The sequence below is a fragment of the Pinus tabuliformis genome, chromosome 4_1, assembly GCF_031772625.1.
Source record: "Pinus tabuliformis cultivar Carrire ecotype Pingquan chromosome 4_1, CPIR1, whole genome shotgun sequence".
Taxonomy (NCBI): domain Eukaryota; kingdom Viridiplantae; phylum Streptophyta; class Pinopsida; order Pinales; family Pinaceae; genus Pinus; species Pinus tabuliformis.
In genome coordinates this window covers 574184431-574196794 of record NC_142303.1, presented here as the reverse complement: position 1 = coordinate 574196794, position 12364 = coordinate 574184431, and the positions used below count along the sequence as shown (strand labels likewise).

The 12364-nt window shown below is 35.9% G+C and overlaps 1 pseudogene; it reads right to left on the bottom strand.

Moving 5' to 3' along the window:
• Positions 1-7089: 7089 nt before the first annotated feature.
• Positions 7090-11979, bottom strand: LOC149177209 (uncharacterized; annotated as a pseudogene).
• Between the last annotated feature and the right edge of the window lie 385 nt (positions 11980-12364).

Here is a 12364-nt window from a genome sequence, read left to right as displayed (position 1 = left end):
GTCAATCTGCCAAGTTAGGCGTGGAAATAGTTGAATGTTCTCCATATTCAAAGCAATGGCTTATCGTTTGTCAATGGATCTTCTCAGAAAAGGGAAGATTCTTATTTTCGTTTGCCATTGTTTGAAGATTTCCTATTGCTAAAAAATGATTCATGGTTCCACTTTACATTCAAAGATGCCATAGCACCTCAAATAATTCTTTAAAGGGTGCTAGCCCAATGGAAAAGCACATTCCTTCCACTGTGCCCTAACATCAATTAATCAATGATCTTGTAGTTTATTTTTAATGAAATAAATTTTAATTTAATTTATTTCAATCTTGAGATATTTTCTAGATTCATTATTTTATATTGTCTCCAAAGAGACTAAAGTGATATTGCATTTTCCTTAAATATATAAAAAAAAAAATTGTCTCCAGAGGAACAATAGCTAGAAGCTCAACTATTGTGTGTTGAGAGACAAAAATGAAATTGTCTCCTAAGAGATAATAATGCTTCTATTAGAGACAACTTTTTAAGGCAATAATTTCAGACAATATTTAAGACAATAAACAAATTATCGTCTCAAAGATTGTTTTAAAACCCCTATGTGTTAAAGTGAGCTTGTTGTTTAATAAGTGAGGCTTGTAACTAGGTTAAACTCTTTATGGGTTGTTTAGTGTTATTCAAATTATCATTTCATAGGCATTTCACGTCAAGAATGAGATAGTATATAGAAGATTTTGGTAAAAGTGTGTTGTTATATTTCAGTATTTTATAACTTAATAAAGGAAATATCCTTAAACAAACAAACGGATGTATCATCATAAACCTCTTCAATATTATTTACAATTTAAGGATTTGTTGAGAGATCGCATTTATTTATTTTTTATTTTTTTTGGGTCAAAAAATCATATTTTTAATATTTCATAAGGAATTAAAAATATAATCCCTGAACCGTATACAAAGTCTTTAGCTACACATTCATTGATTCAATGACTAGTTAACTATAACTATTAGTTAGTTTTATATTACACATTCATTGATTCAATTACTAGTTAACTATAACTATTAGTTTTATTTATATTACACATTCATTGATTCAATGACTAGTTAACTATAACTATTAGTTTTATTTATATTGTTGATTTGCTGCTACACATTCATGGAATCAATTATTATAATTATTAGTTTTTTTATATTGCTGTTTATGTGCTTCTATATTGCAACATAATCTTCCACCAGAATGTAATAAAAATAATATCACAAGTAACAGTAATTTGAATCATTCCAGGTAAGAATCTTTATCGTAGAAAGTGATAGAATTCTTCTACGTACAGGATGATGATAGTTAAATGACTATATGATTAGATAGCTGATTTATGATATGACTGTGCTAATTAAAATAGTTGCAGAATATGACCCATATGATTGTCAATGTCGGTTACAACTTTGATTTTTACATTGATAAACATACTACATTCCACACTTTGGCAAACTTTTATGTCATAAAAGTTTGACGGGAGAGAATTATTTTGATCATTCTGCACAACCGCAACCATTATCTAAATGTAATCTGAATTAGGGGAAAGAATTCTCCTACATGTAGGTGCATTTCTCTTTTCATTGCTAGGGAAACCTGATAAGAAAGCGTTAAGGAGGTTTCTAGCTAGGAAAACCTTCACATTAAAAGTGGTGTGCCGTGCAAGGTATAAGCGAATTGTGATAACAATGCAAAGAGGCAACCAATCATATAAATTTAACAGTGAATAACAGTGTTATTTATGAGATGTACTCTAGTGGTTGTGTTTAGTCTCCACCAAGTTTAAGGTTTAAATTTTATGCGAATGAGTTTGCAAGAATTAAAACTTTTTGGTGTTATTTATGAGGTATAGACATGTTGTTTGTATAACTTTTAATCTCCAATTTTATGGGAATGAGTTTGCAAGAATTAAAACTTTTAGGTGTTATTTATGAGGTATAGACATGTTGTTTGTATAACTTTTAATCTCCACTAAGTTTCAGGTAGGTTTAAATTTTATAACAATAAATTTAGAAAAATGGACTAGCTAGGCTCAGTTTAGTTTCATTTACAATATAAAAACAAATGCAACAGTACACACTATACACGTTTACGTTGCAGCCGTGAGCCTTGCTTGGGAAAGCCGATACTACACAATTAGGGATATGAATGGACACTGTTAAGCAGACCAGTTTTATTTGGAAGTAGGATTAATAATGATGTGTTAAGGATTGACAAATTTATATCGATCGTGAATTCAAGGAATATTTTAGGGATATGAATGGGCACTGTTAAGCAGAGCAGTTTTATTTGGAAGTAGGATTAATAACAATGTGTTAAGGATTGATAAATTTATATAAATCGTAAATTCAAGGAATATTTAAGGATTTTACTGTTTGTTGATTTTCAGATTTTGAAATATTTTTGAAAATTGCAATCTATATTCACTGCTCAGCACTGGATGACAAAACTCTGCCAACCAAAAGGGTTGCAATCTTGAACGCTGGGTGCGCCAAAATGGGTCCAGGCAACCCCTTGGCAGTCGTGGCTGCTGTAAGAGGCAGCAGCCTGCCCTTCGTACAGGAACTTGCATCCTCCCTTCAGACTGGCATCGATGTTAGAACACCCACATGCGCTGTAACAAGTTTGGTTGCCCTCACAGCCTGGCCGTGCCCACACAGTGAAAGAACTGGCACTCGACAGCTCCGCCAAGTCTAAAACATGGCATACCAACAAACAAACCAGGTATCTAAGGAGCTTAATTTCCATGAGAGGGGAGTATTGTAGGAATGGAGAGAAATAAGAGATGTGAATGAGCTGTGCGCTTCTCAGACCAGGGCATATAGGCGACAGTAAGCAATATTAGCCTTCAAAGGGTGAACGATCGCAAGATTTATAACAGATTTCTCTCCAGAAATTTTGATTTTCGTGTACGGAAAATACTCAGATTTGAATTGGAGAACGGTAAATTGGCTACTCACGGTTTCCCTGTAGAGAAAATTAGATCTCTCCGAAGATTTTCTCATGGCGGGTCCCGCACATACGCGAAAAGTTTTGCTTTAGGTGGGGAGGAAATCCTTTTTTTCTCTGAAGTTGTGGATATACTCCTTGCACGCCGATTCACTAAGGAATCCTTACGTCATAAACACTCCTTGCACGCGGATTCACTGAGGAATCTTTACTTCATAAACCAGACATTTTAAATATTCGGTTATGAATTTAAAATTAAATAATAATATTCTTTTTCTTTTTTAAAGTTGATTGGTTGAAGTTTTATTATGGGTTGTTTAATAACTTTCATTTTTATCAGTTACTAATTTTTTGTTTTTAGTTTTATTTATTTTTTATTTAATTTTTTGATATTTTTTTTCTATTTTCATGAATTATAAAGTTTTCACAATTTCAATTTAAAATGACTTATTACTAGCATATAACATTAATTTATGCTTCTTTGACAACTGTTGAAAGACAAAGAAATATCAAGAAAGAGACAAGACATGAAGCCAAAGAGATCACAACTTCAAAGCATGAAGAAGAGGAAACTTCAACCCAGGTATCAAATGCAAGTGCTATTATTGTGGAAAACCTGGTCATTATGAGAAGGATTGTAGAAATGAAGTATGAATTTTCTAATGCAAAGTGTGAAGAGAAGAGAGATCTTAAACTCTTTATTACTTCACTATTGACCAAACATATGCTTAAGGAGATATTAAATAGACCACATGACACCAAAAAAATGAGTGGTTTGCCTAATTGAATGAAAATAAAAGTCATACATAAAACAATTATTTGAAACAACTATTGACAATTGAATCACTTGGTAAACCAGGATTTAGAAGAACTATAACAATGTTATCTACACCAAACGATGCTATGTAGAATTAATAGAAATGTGCTTCTAAGTACAGAATTGTGTGTCAAATAACTTATCGATGAAAACTGTGATAACCAAAAAAGTGACACAACTATGTCAAATGGACTAAATGTCCTATCTGAATGAATCATGTTTCTTTGACCACTGTTGAAAGACAAAAAAATATCAAGAAAAGGCAAGGACCATGCTATAATGAAATCTTACTGCATTATTGTTTCCTTGAGCCTTACAAATCATGAGCCCTATGTTGAAGAAATAGATCGTGATTTGCTACCTTCAAAATCAGAGGTTGTTTTGGTACAATTCCTACATATTTATTCTTGATCACTTCCTCCTGCTATAGACAACCTTAATCAGTACAAAGCAAAATTTTTATAGTTTGAAACATGTGTGTACAAAGGACTATAACAATTATGTAAATAAATTTTGAATTTCTCCAACAATTTGGAAAAGGAAATATACTTTTTTGTAGGGCATTATCCTACCTTGTACAAGTCCAAGAATTTTTTTTGTTTTGTTTTAGGGAACTCATTTATCATCTTGAGACATACACAGCTTGAAACAAAGGCCAGAAATCTCAAATTATAAGAACTTTGGTCACAACAACATAATTTTGAATGAAAAAAAAGATTGGGATTCCACATGCAACAACATAACAACAAATTGGTTTTACTCCCAAGCCAATTCGACTACCCAATTAGGAAAAAAAGGATTGCTATATAATTGGACAAATTTTCAACCCAGGAAACAACTTATATATCAACTTGTATACAATAACACATCCACCCAATATGGGTACTCATAGAACAATTGAAGTATGTCTGAAATTTCAATGTAACAAAAAAATTACAACAATGAGGGGTACCAATGGATGCAAAATTTCACCATATTTTATTACATATTCTTATCAAAATACCTTCATCGGATTACATATGTTGGCTCAAAACTTTAACCAAAGATACTTGACCTTATGGTAGGACTCCCAATCTCTCTACCTAAAATGCCAGAGAAAAACTTAGTTGGTTGGAATGCTCTGATTGCAGGACATGCCCAGCATGGCTGTGGCAACATTCTGGCTTATACAGGGATTTCAGCTTCCAGAGATGTAGTAGAATGTGTTGTTGAATCTATGATTCTGCTCATGCGATGCCTACAATATCCCGCTTAGGATGTGGCCTTGAAAAGTTGTGATATGCATCCCAAGTTGTGCACAAGATGGATTTTGCACAGGAATGGGAAGTAGTTTACAACTCCTTGTATAATCCTCATATCAAGGAATGATCTGTTTAATCAATTTTTAAACAAATCTTCATTCCTTGTTAAATGTCTACAAAATTCATACTGCAGAGCAAGCTATATCTTTGGTCAGGTGGAGAAAGTGAAATAAAATGACTGTAGGGGATTAAACTTAATAGTAAATACTATTGCCGCAATTATTTTCAAACATAGTCTATTTAATATGTTAACTACTATCAATATACAAGGCTCAAAATTGATAATGGAAAAGTATGAAGAGGTGGTAAACTTGTTTTTACATGCACATCATTTGTGAACTATCGGTAGTTCTCTAGACTGGTTCAACACAATACAATGGTGTATAGCATTTATGCCAAACAACTAGCCCTTGCACTGGGCTATACATTTTTCGTTGTGGAAAGGGATTTGATATTATTATATAGGTTTGGAGAGGAAAGAGGAGAATAAGAATCTTTGTTTTTGTTGGAGAGTCGCTTATGTGAGAGAGAAAAGAGGCTTGTGGTTTCTGTTAGATGAAACATGATCAAAGATACAAAAATATAGAGGGTCACTCCCAAAGAGATATAGATAAGAGATTTCAACAATGCAATGTGAATGGCACCAAACCTTATCCCTCATCCTTCACATTTCATTGATGAAATTGGATTGGAATTGTTGGTGATGGAAGAGTATTGATTTCTATACAGACTGAAGGGACAAAAAAAACACATCTTTAATCAGAGCTTTTTTCTCTACAGGGTGTTGCAAGAAACCTTTATTGGGAAATATAAATAGTGAATCTTTGCCTAACCAGGATTGCATATTTGATCAATTCATATCATAGCTTTGAACATAGATGGTGGCTTGAGGAGCTGCATGGATGTAAACAAAATCAAAGCTTTGACCAGGAGCAAGGGATTTCCATAAACTGTAAGAAGAGCCCCCGATTTTAGACAGACCCCAAATAGGGCCATACAATCTTTGAACTGAGAGCTTGATGTTCTTGACTATTTGTTTGGACTTGTTTGTTACCAATGTCGAATATCTGTAGTAAGTACTAAGTTTGACCCCGAAAACTCCAGGATGAGGTCACCGATTGTGATACAAAAATTGGAGAGTAATATTTTGCAAACAATAAATTTAGATAGTAAGCATGTGAACAAAAAGTTGTTGACAATTTCCAAAGACTGGCCTTGTTCACTGAAAAAGCTAGGATTAGTTGTCTTACTTGGTGCTAGTGGAGGAGAGGATTGGATTGGAGCAAAAGATGGTTTGGGTTCACTTACAACATTAAATTTCTTGTCAATATTATTTAAACACAAACCACAACTAATTTTGGGTTCCCTTCTATGGAGATGAAAATAGATTTTCTGATTATTCCTAAATAGCCACGTAACCAGTTAATCTAAAATTCTTTGTAACACTCCTTTACATGCCTTGTGGGTTTAATTTTGTATTTGCTTCCTATTTGTAACAATACTCTGTTTCGTTTTGTTGGATATACTTGAGAGAAGTAATACATGAAGAATGTACAACTCAAAAGCTTATGTTCAAAAGAAAAATAATAGGTTCTACCAACCAAAAGTAGCTTCAACTACAACACGAGCCTTGCTCTAAACAAGTATACTTAAAATTCCTTTCAAAAAATGTATGAGGGTTCATAGAGGTTAGTGAGGCAATACTATGTGAGGGAAAATTTGGCATGAACTTACCAAATGCATTGCCAAGATTACGATTCAATTTTTGTTTCTTTGCTTGTTGTGTCTGTCCTAAGTCTGATGAACTAGAATCATTTCTTATGTTGTCTATATCATCTTCAGAAGGAGAATCTGCAAACCTGGGTTAGTGAAAGTACAAAAACATTAAAAAGTAAAACCATACAATGCTTGCTTATTTCTTCTCATCTATCATGCAATACAATTAAATTTATTCGGATAAATTTTAAAAATCTATCAACTCAAAATAGCAACACTAACATTCTATGAGCAATCAATTCCATAGTCCATCAATGGTCTATTCTCAAGCAGAGAATCATGCTCACATACAAACTCTGGAATCTCAATTTGTCCCTTCTTGATATCATTCCACAAAAATTCCAAACAACTGATGTACTTCAATTTCCAGTATAATCTGCAATTTAAAAAAGTCAAAAATGAGAACATTCAGATTCTGGATGTCATGACAAAAATTGCAGCTAGAGTAGTACAATCATCTATCATAAACGAAAGTGAATAATACTGCCATCTATTCCTTTATTCAAAAATGATTGTCAACTTTAGTATAACACTCACCCTTCACTTAAGAAGTACCATCCAACTGTGGCTAAAACCAATCGTGATAGAAGTCCAAGATGCAAGAAATAAACTAACTGAAGCCTCTGCTTGTAATCTGTAGGAAGATATTCATAAATCCACCTTAAAATGGATAGTCCAGGAGAGTTTTCTTCTCTCTGGACAACAATGTGTATGTATACAATGTAGAAAGGTCCTTCTGACATAGTAGTAGAGATCTTCTGGCATATATATTTCTTCAGCCTTTCTCCACCAATAACAGGAGTTGTGCCAAAAGAAACAGTAACATTGACAAAATGCAAACTATATTTCTTACAGCAGGGCTATAGAACATGTAATACATTTATGTTGTCCAGATAGTATATGTAGCATGAAAAAACTATAACTAAAAGTCCTTGCACCATGAAATACATGGCAGTAGTTTCAGTGTCCAGTGGCAATTTTGCTATAATGTCATGACCAAGAAAAACATTGTGAATGCCTACTCACTCCACAGAAAAAAAAATGGAAAAACTTACATCATAACATGGTTGCCATGAAGTTTGACCCTACGATGGGTATTAAAACTGTAGCAGAATCACCAAGTTAAAATCCCCTGTCTACTCAAAATCTAATCAAAGGAAGAAGGCACTACTCTTTCAAAGTCCGCACCCAATCCTTAAATGGTGAGTGACAGACCCCAGAAACTATATTTGGAAAAAAAGTATACATAATTACCAAAAACTTTGGAACCTCCATCTAGGAAAACCAAATAACCAACAACTAAGTGTCTGTAAGCATAAGCTTCAAAGTTCATAACCAAATTTTCTGATTTTGAGCTAGCAAAGCTCAAGACTCAAACATAACCCTGTGCTCATTAAGCACCCAACGTTCTCACTGTGGCTTCAGAGGTCCTCATTGTTCACTTCTCATTCACATTGTTAAATTGTAATCTTCCTGATACACTTATAAAACTGAAGTGGCTTCAGAGGTCCACATTGTTCACTTCTCATCTACATTGTTAAATTGTAATCTTCCTGATACACTTATAAAACTAAAGAGTGTCATTTTTATACAATTTTTTTGATGTTGTGCACTATTGTGTATGTAAGTTGGATGCATATTACTATTTATGGGTTATGTAGTATACAAATGTAGCTACTCCCTTTTTTATCAGACTCAAATTCAAATCACAAATATAAGAATTTTTTATGATATGCACTTGTGTGCATGCAAGTTGGATGCATTTCAATTTATGGGTGATGTAGCATACAAGTATAGCTATGCCCAGATTCAAATACAAATTGAATAGTACCACTATGACTAAAATCAATGTTATCACCCCAAGAAACTCTCCTAGGTTGTATCTCAGAGATGCTCGGGAACATTACAAACTCAAAAAAAATGTTGGAAATGGATGAATGGAAGGAATGATGCATATTCAAGCCAGATAACCACTTCTACTATGCTTAACTCCAGACATGGGTGAACACCCCCAGACTACAAGGCTTTAGACCACCAATTACTCACAGTTTGAGGATTAGGTGAACATGGAGAACACTGACCACACCAGCAGATGCACAAGACCATGTGATGGCCGGTTGCAACCAGTAAAGAGGTCTGCAAATCTATTTCCTAATGCACAGATAGGATGACAGCTCTCTGGCACTAAGTAAACAAAAACCTGCATAACACATTCAATGATACATACTAGACTTCAACACAAAGGTGGGATGACAGCCCCTCTAATGCTAAAAATCAAGAGCACATGAACAAATGCATAAAAAGCACAACCTAGAACAGAATAGAAGTGGAAAGTGAGCAATTAACAACAAAAGAAGCTTGTATTAGCTGAAAATGAAGACCAGACACTGCAAGTATCAAAGTAGTTACAGTCTCCAGAAGTTGAACCTTACATCAAAACAACAACCATCAACCCTCATTACATCTGTGTTCTGGGTATATATAGAGTTTCTTTACAAAGATATTCTATTGCTTAATGCGTGGAGGGGTCATAATCGACCACCAACCACATTAACTATCTAAAATGGGCCTCTGCTATGAGCTGCTACTTCAATGAATGAATTTGACATTCTCTGGTATTCTGCAGTCCTTCTTGAGCAGGTGGAGTGCAATATGGAAGACATTCCATGAATGATAAATGCATTTAATTGCTCAAGGTTGTCCTTTTCTTCTCGGCCATTCTATCTCTTGAATGCAATGGTCGAAGATGGAATGCTCTGGGTATTGGTAGGTGATCGCCTTCGTCCTTTGGGAGCACAGAACAATCAAAGGTGGCGTACTACATGGCGGATGGAAGATTTGGTCAGCAGAGCAGGATCAATAGTCGGATCACACAGATCGACAATGGAGATGTCTTGGCACGGAGTATAGGGCGGAATGGAGGAAAAAATTATTGTGAGCCTTCAGATCTGGCAGATGGACGGCAGAGATTGGCTTATAGGAGGTATCAGGAGAAAACATGAACGGACAAATGTGGGCCGTCGAATCGCGGTCGGGCAGATCCGATGGCCATCAGGTGGAAGAATAGCGTGGGAGATAGCACGTGGGGACGACGATTTCGGTGGCAAGCGGTATTCCCCACACCGCGTTCGAAGGATGGCGGTAATCATACGTGGGCGCGCGATACCATTCAACACGCAACACATGGCAGATGTGACGAGAGGAAAACCACCGTGATCGCGAGTTAACGCGCGGGCAACTTGCGAAAGCGAGAGGTGCGATCGCCGTCCGATCGCGGGGTAAGATGATCGGATGGTGGGGAACAGTTGCGCAAGTTTCTACAATGGGAGTTGTTAGATCAAAGTGGCGGAGATCAATGGTTGGGGTTGTAGGGTGGCTTTACGAAGGCGGGTAAGCGTGCGGTCGCGGATTTATAAGGTTTTGTGTGTATTAAAGCCCGGGACTCGGAAAGGGCTTTGACTATGGTTTTGAACGAAAACACGGGAAGTAAAGACAAAGGAGGGTAAGAGAGGTAAAAGGGGAAGGTGAGGGCAACCACCATGAGCCTTTCTTTGAGCACGACCAAGGGCCAAGTTGGCCTCCAGCTTTAGAGAATGTAGCAGAGCTAACAATCATCATTAACAATTAGGATAAGACAATATAACCATGAAATTTCTGGTCCATAGGTACAGATTTCTTAGCAAGCCAAAGGATTAGTGCCAACTAAGGACAACAAGACGAAACTTTGTGGACCTTGAATTGGGGGATAAGTGCCAAGTCCCCATTGTTTGAGCTGCTATGTTGGACATGCAGATAGAGTTGTTTGTGTTCATAGGTGCAAATTCACCTAGCTTTTAGCAATGTGTTTGTGAATGTATGAAAATATTTAATTTAGCAATACGTGCTCAAGGTTCTAGCAATCTAAGTAAGCACTGTATCAAAAGAATGAGTTTTTGGCTTTTTCTTTCAGACTTATGGTTTCGTTTTTCTCCCAAATTCTGAGTTGGTGAAGCTGAGGTCTCAAACATTACTACATGCTTATTAGGTTCATGTATTCTCAATGTGGCTAGGGAGGCCTGCACCAGTTGTTTATGATTTTTTTTGAATTTCTTCGCTATGCTAAAACACTAAGAAAAGAAGTCTTGTTTCCACGAAGGTTATTTGACGAATTTCTGTCAAACAACTGCTACAACAAAGATTGCACAATCCTGAATAACTGGGTTCTTCTCTGCCTACCAACCAAACTACCTAAAGGGAGATTGTTTGACCTTCCCTTAGGTTAGGCAAATAAATTGGGAGAGAAGGAGAAGCCTAACCTACAGGGAGGATGACCAAAGGGAAAAGGAGAGGCTTACAATCCTACAATACTCGGTGCTCTGGCAACAAAACTTTAACTACATGGTCAAATACTAAAATACTCGTAGCTTGAAAATTGTGCCTCGTTATGGAGATGCAGAAGACTCTTCCAAAGATCAGTCAGATTTTTTTTAATATTGTTTTTCTATAATTGTCAAATTTATTATGTCCCATCATATATGGGGCGGCCAATAAATTATACGAAAACCCTTTAGATAAAAACAGAGCTCTGTGAGTTAAAACAAGGACCAACCCGGTAATACCCACAATACCAAACCCTAATTCATCCCCAAAACATAAGAATATACTAGAAGCAACAACAGACCATGAATTCAGGAAAGCCTTGTTATTTTTGGAGTCGCAGTACCTGGAATTTGTTTTCCCACAATTCTCAAGATCCTCCTGTCGGCCTTATCCTTCCCTTGAAGTTCTAATATCTCAAGATCCTCTTGTCAGCCTTATCCTTCCCTTGAAGTTCTAATATCTCAATATCCTCCTATCGGCCTTATCCTTCCCTTGAAGTTCTAATATCTGAAGTTGGTCCAAGTCAGAGAAGTCATCATCATCATCCATCACAAGAAGGGGGAAAGGGCAGACTCACACTCATGCCATTCTTCATTTTCTTCTTCTTCTTGGATGTCGTTGTTGTGTTTCCCAATGCCATAGGCATGAGCTTCCACTATGAGATCGAAAGCCACCACGTACAGGGAAAAATCATCTTCGGCATCACTCTTTGTTTCCATCACTACTGCTTCTTCCATACAATTCTATACTTGAATGTCTTTCCTGTTGTCCTTGCAGAAGACCATACTGGTGTCAAATTTATTTCTTCTTCCAAACTTTCTATATTGTGCTTGCTAATGCGAGGTTTTGGCTCTTGAGAATCTTGCAACTGATCCAACTTGAAATCATTTTCAGGATTTAGTGTTCCATAACCTTCTATAAAGAAACAAGCATTCTCCAGTTATAACCATCAGTGTCCGGTCTTCGCAAGTTTATAGCGAGTCACGACTGCCACATCTCGGCGTATCTCAAATCAACAGATGAGTATAATGCAATCATCTAACGAGAGATTGAATGGTGCATAGTGAGGACATAGAGCAAAGGAGTTCTTGCGAGAGGGAAATGCCTTACGACGTAATTATATTAAGAACATATTTTAATA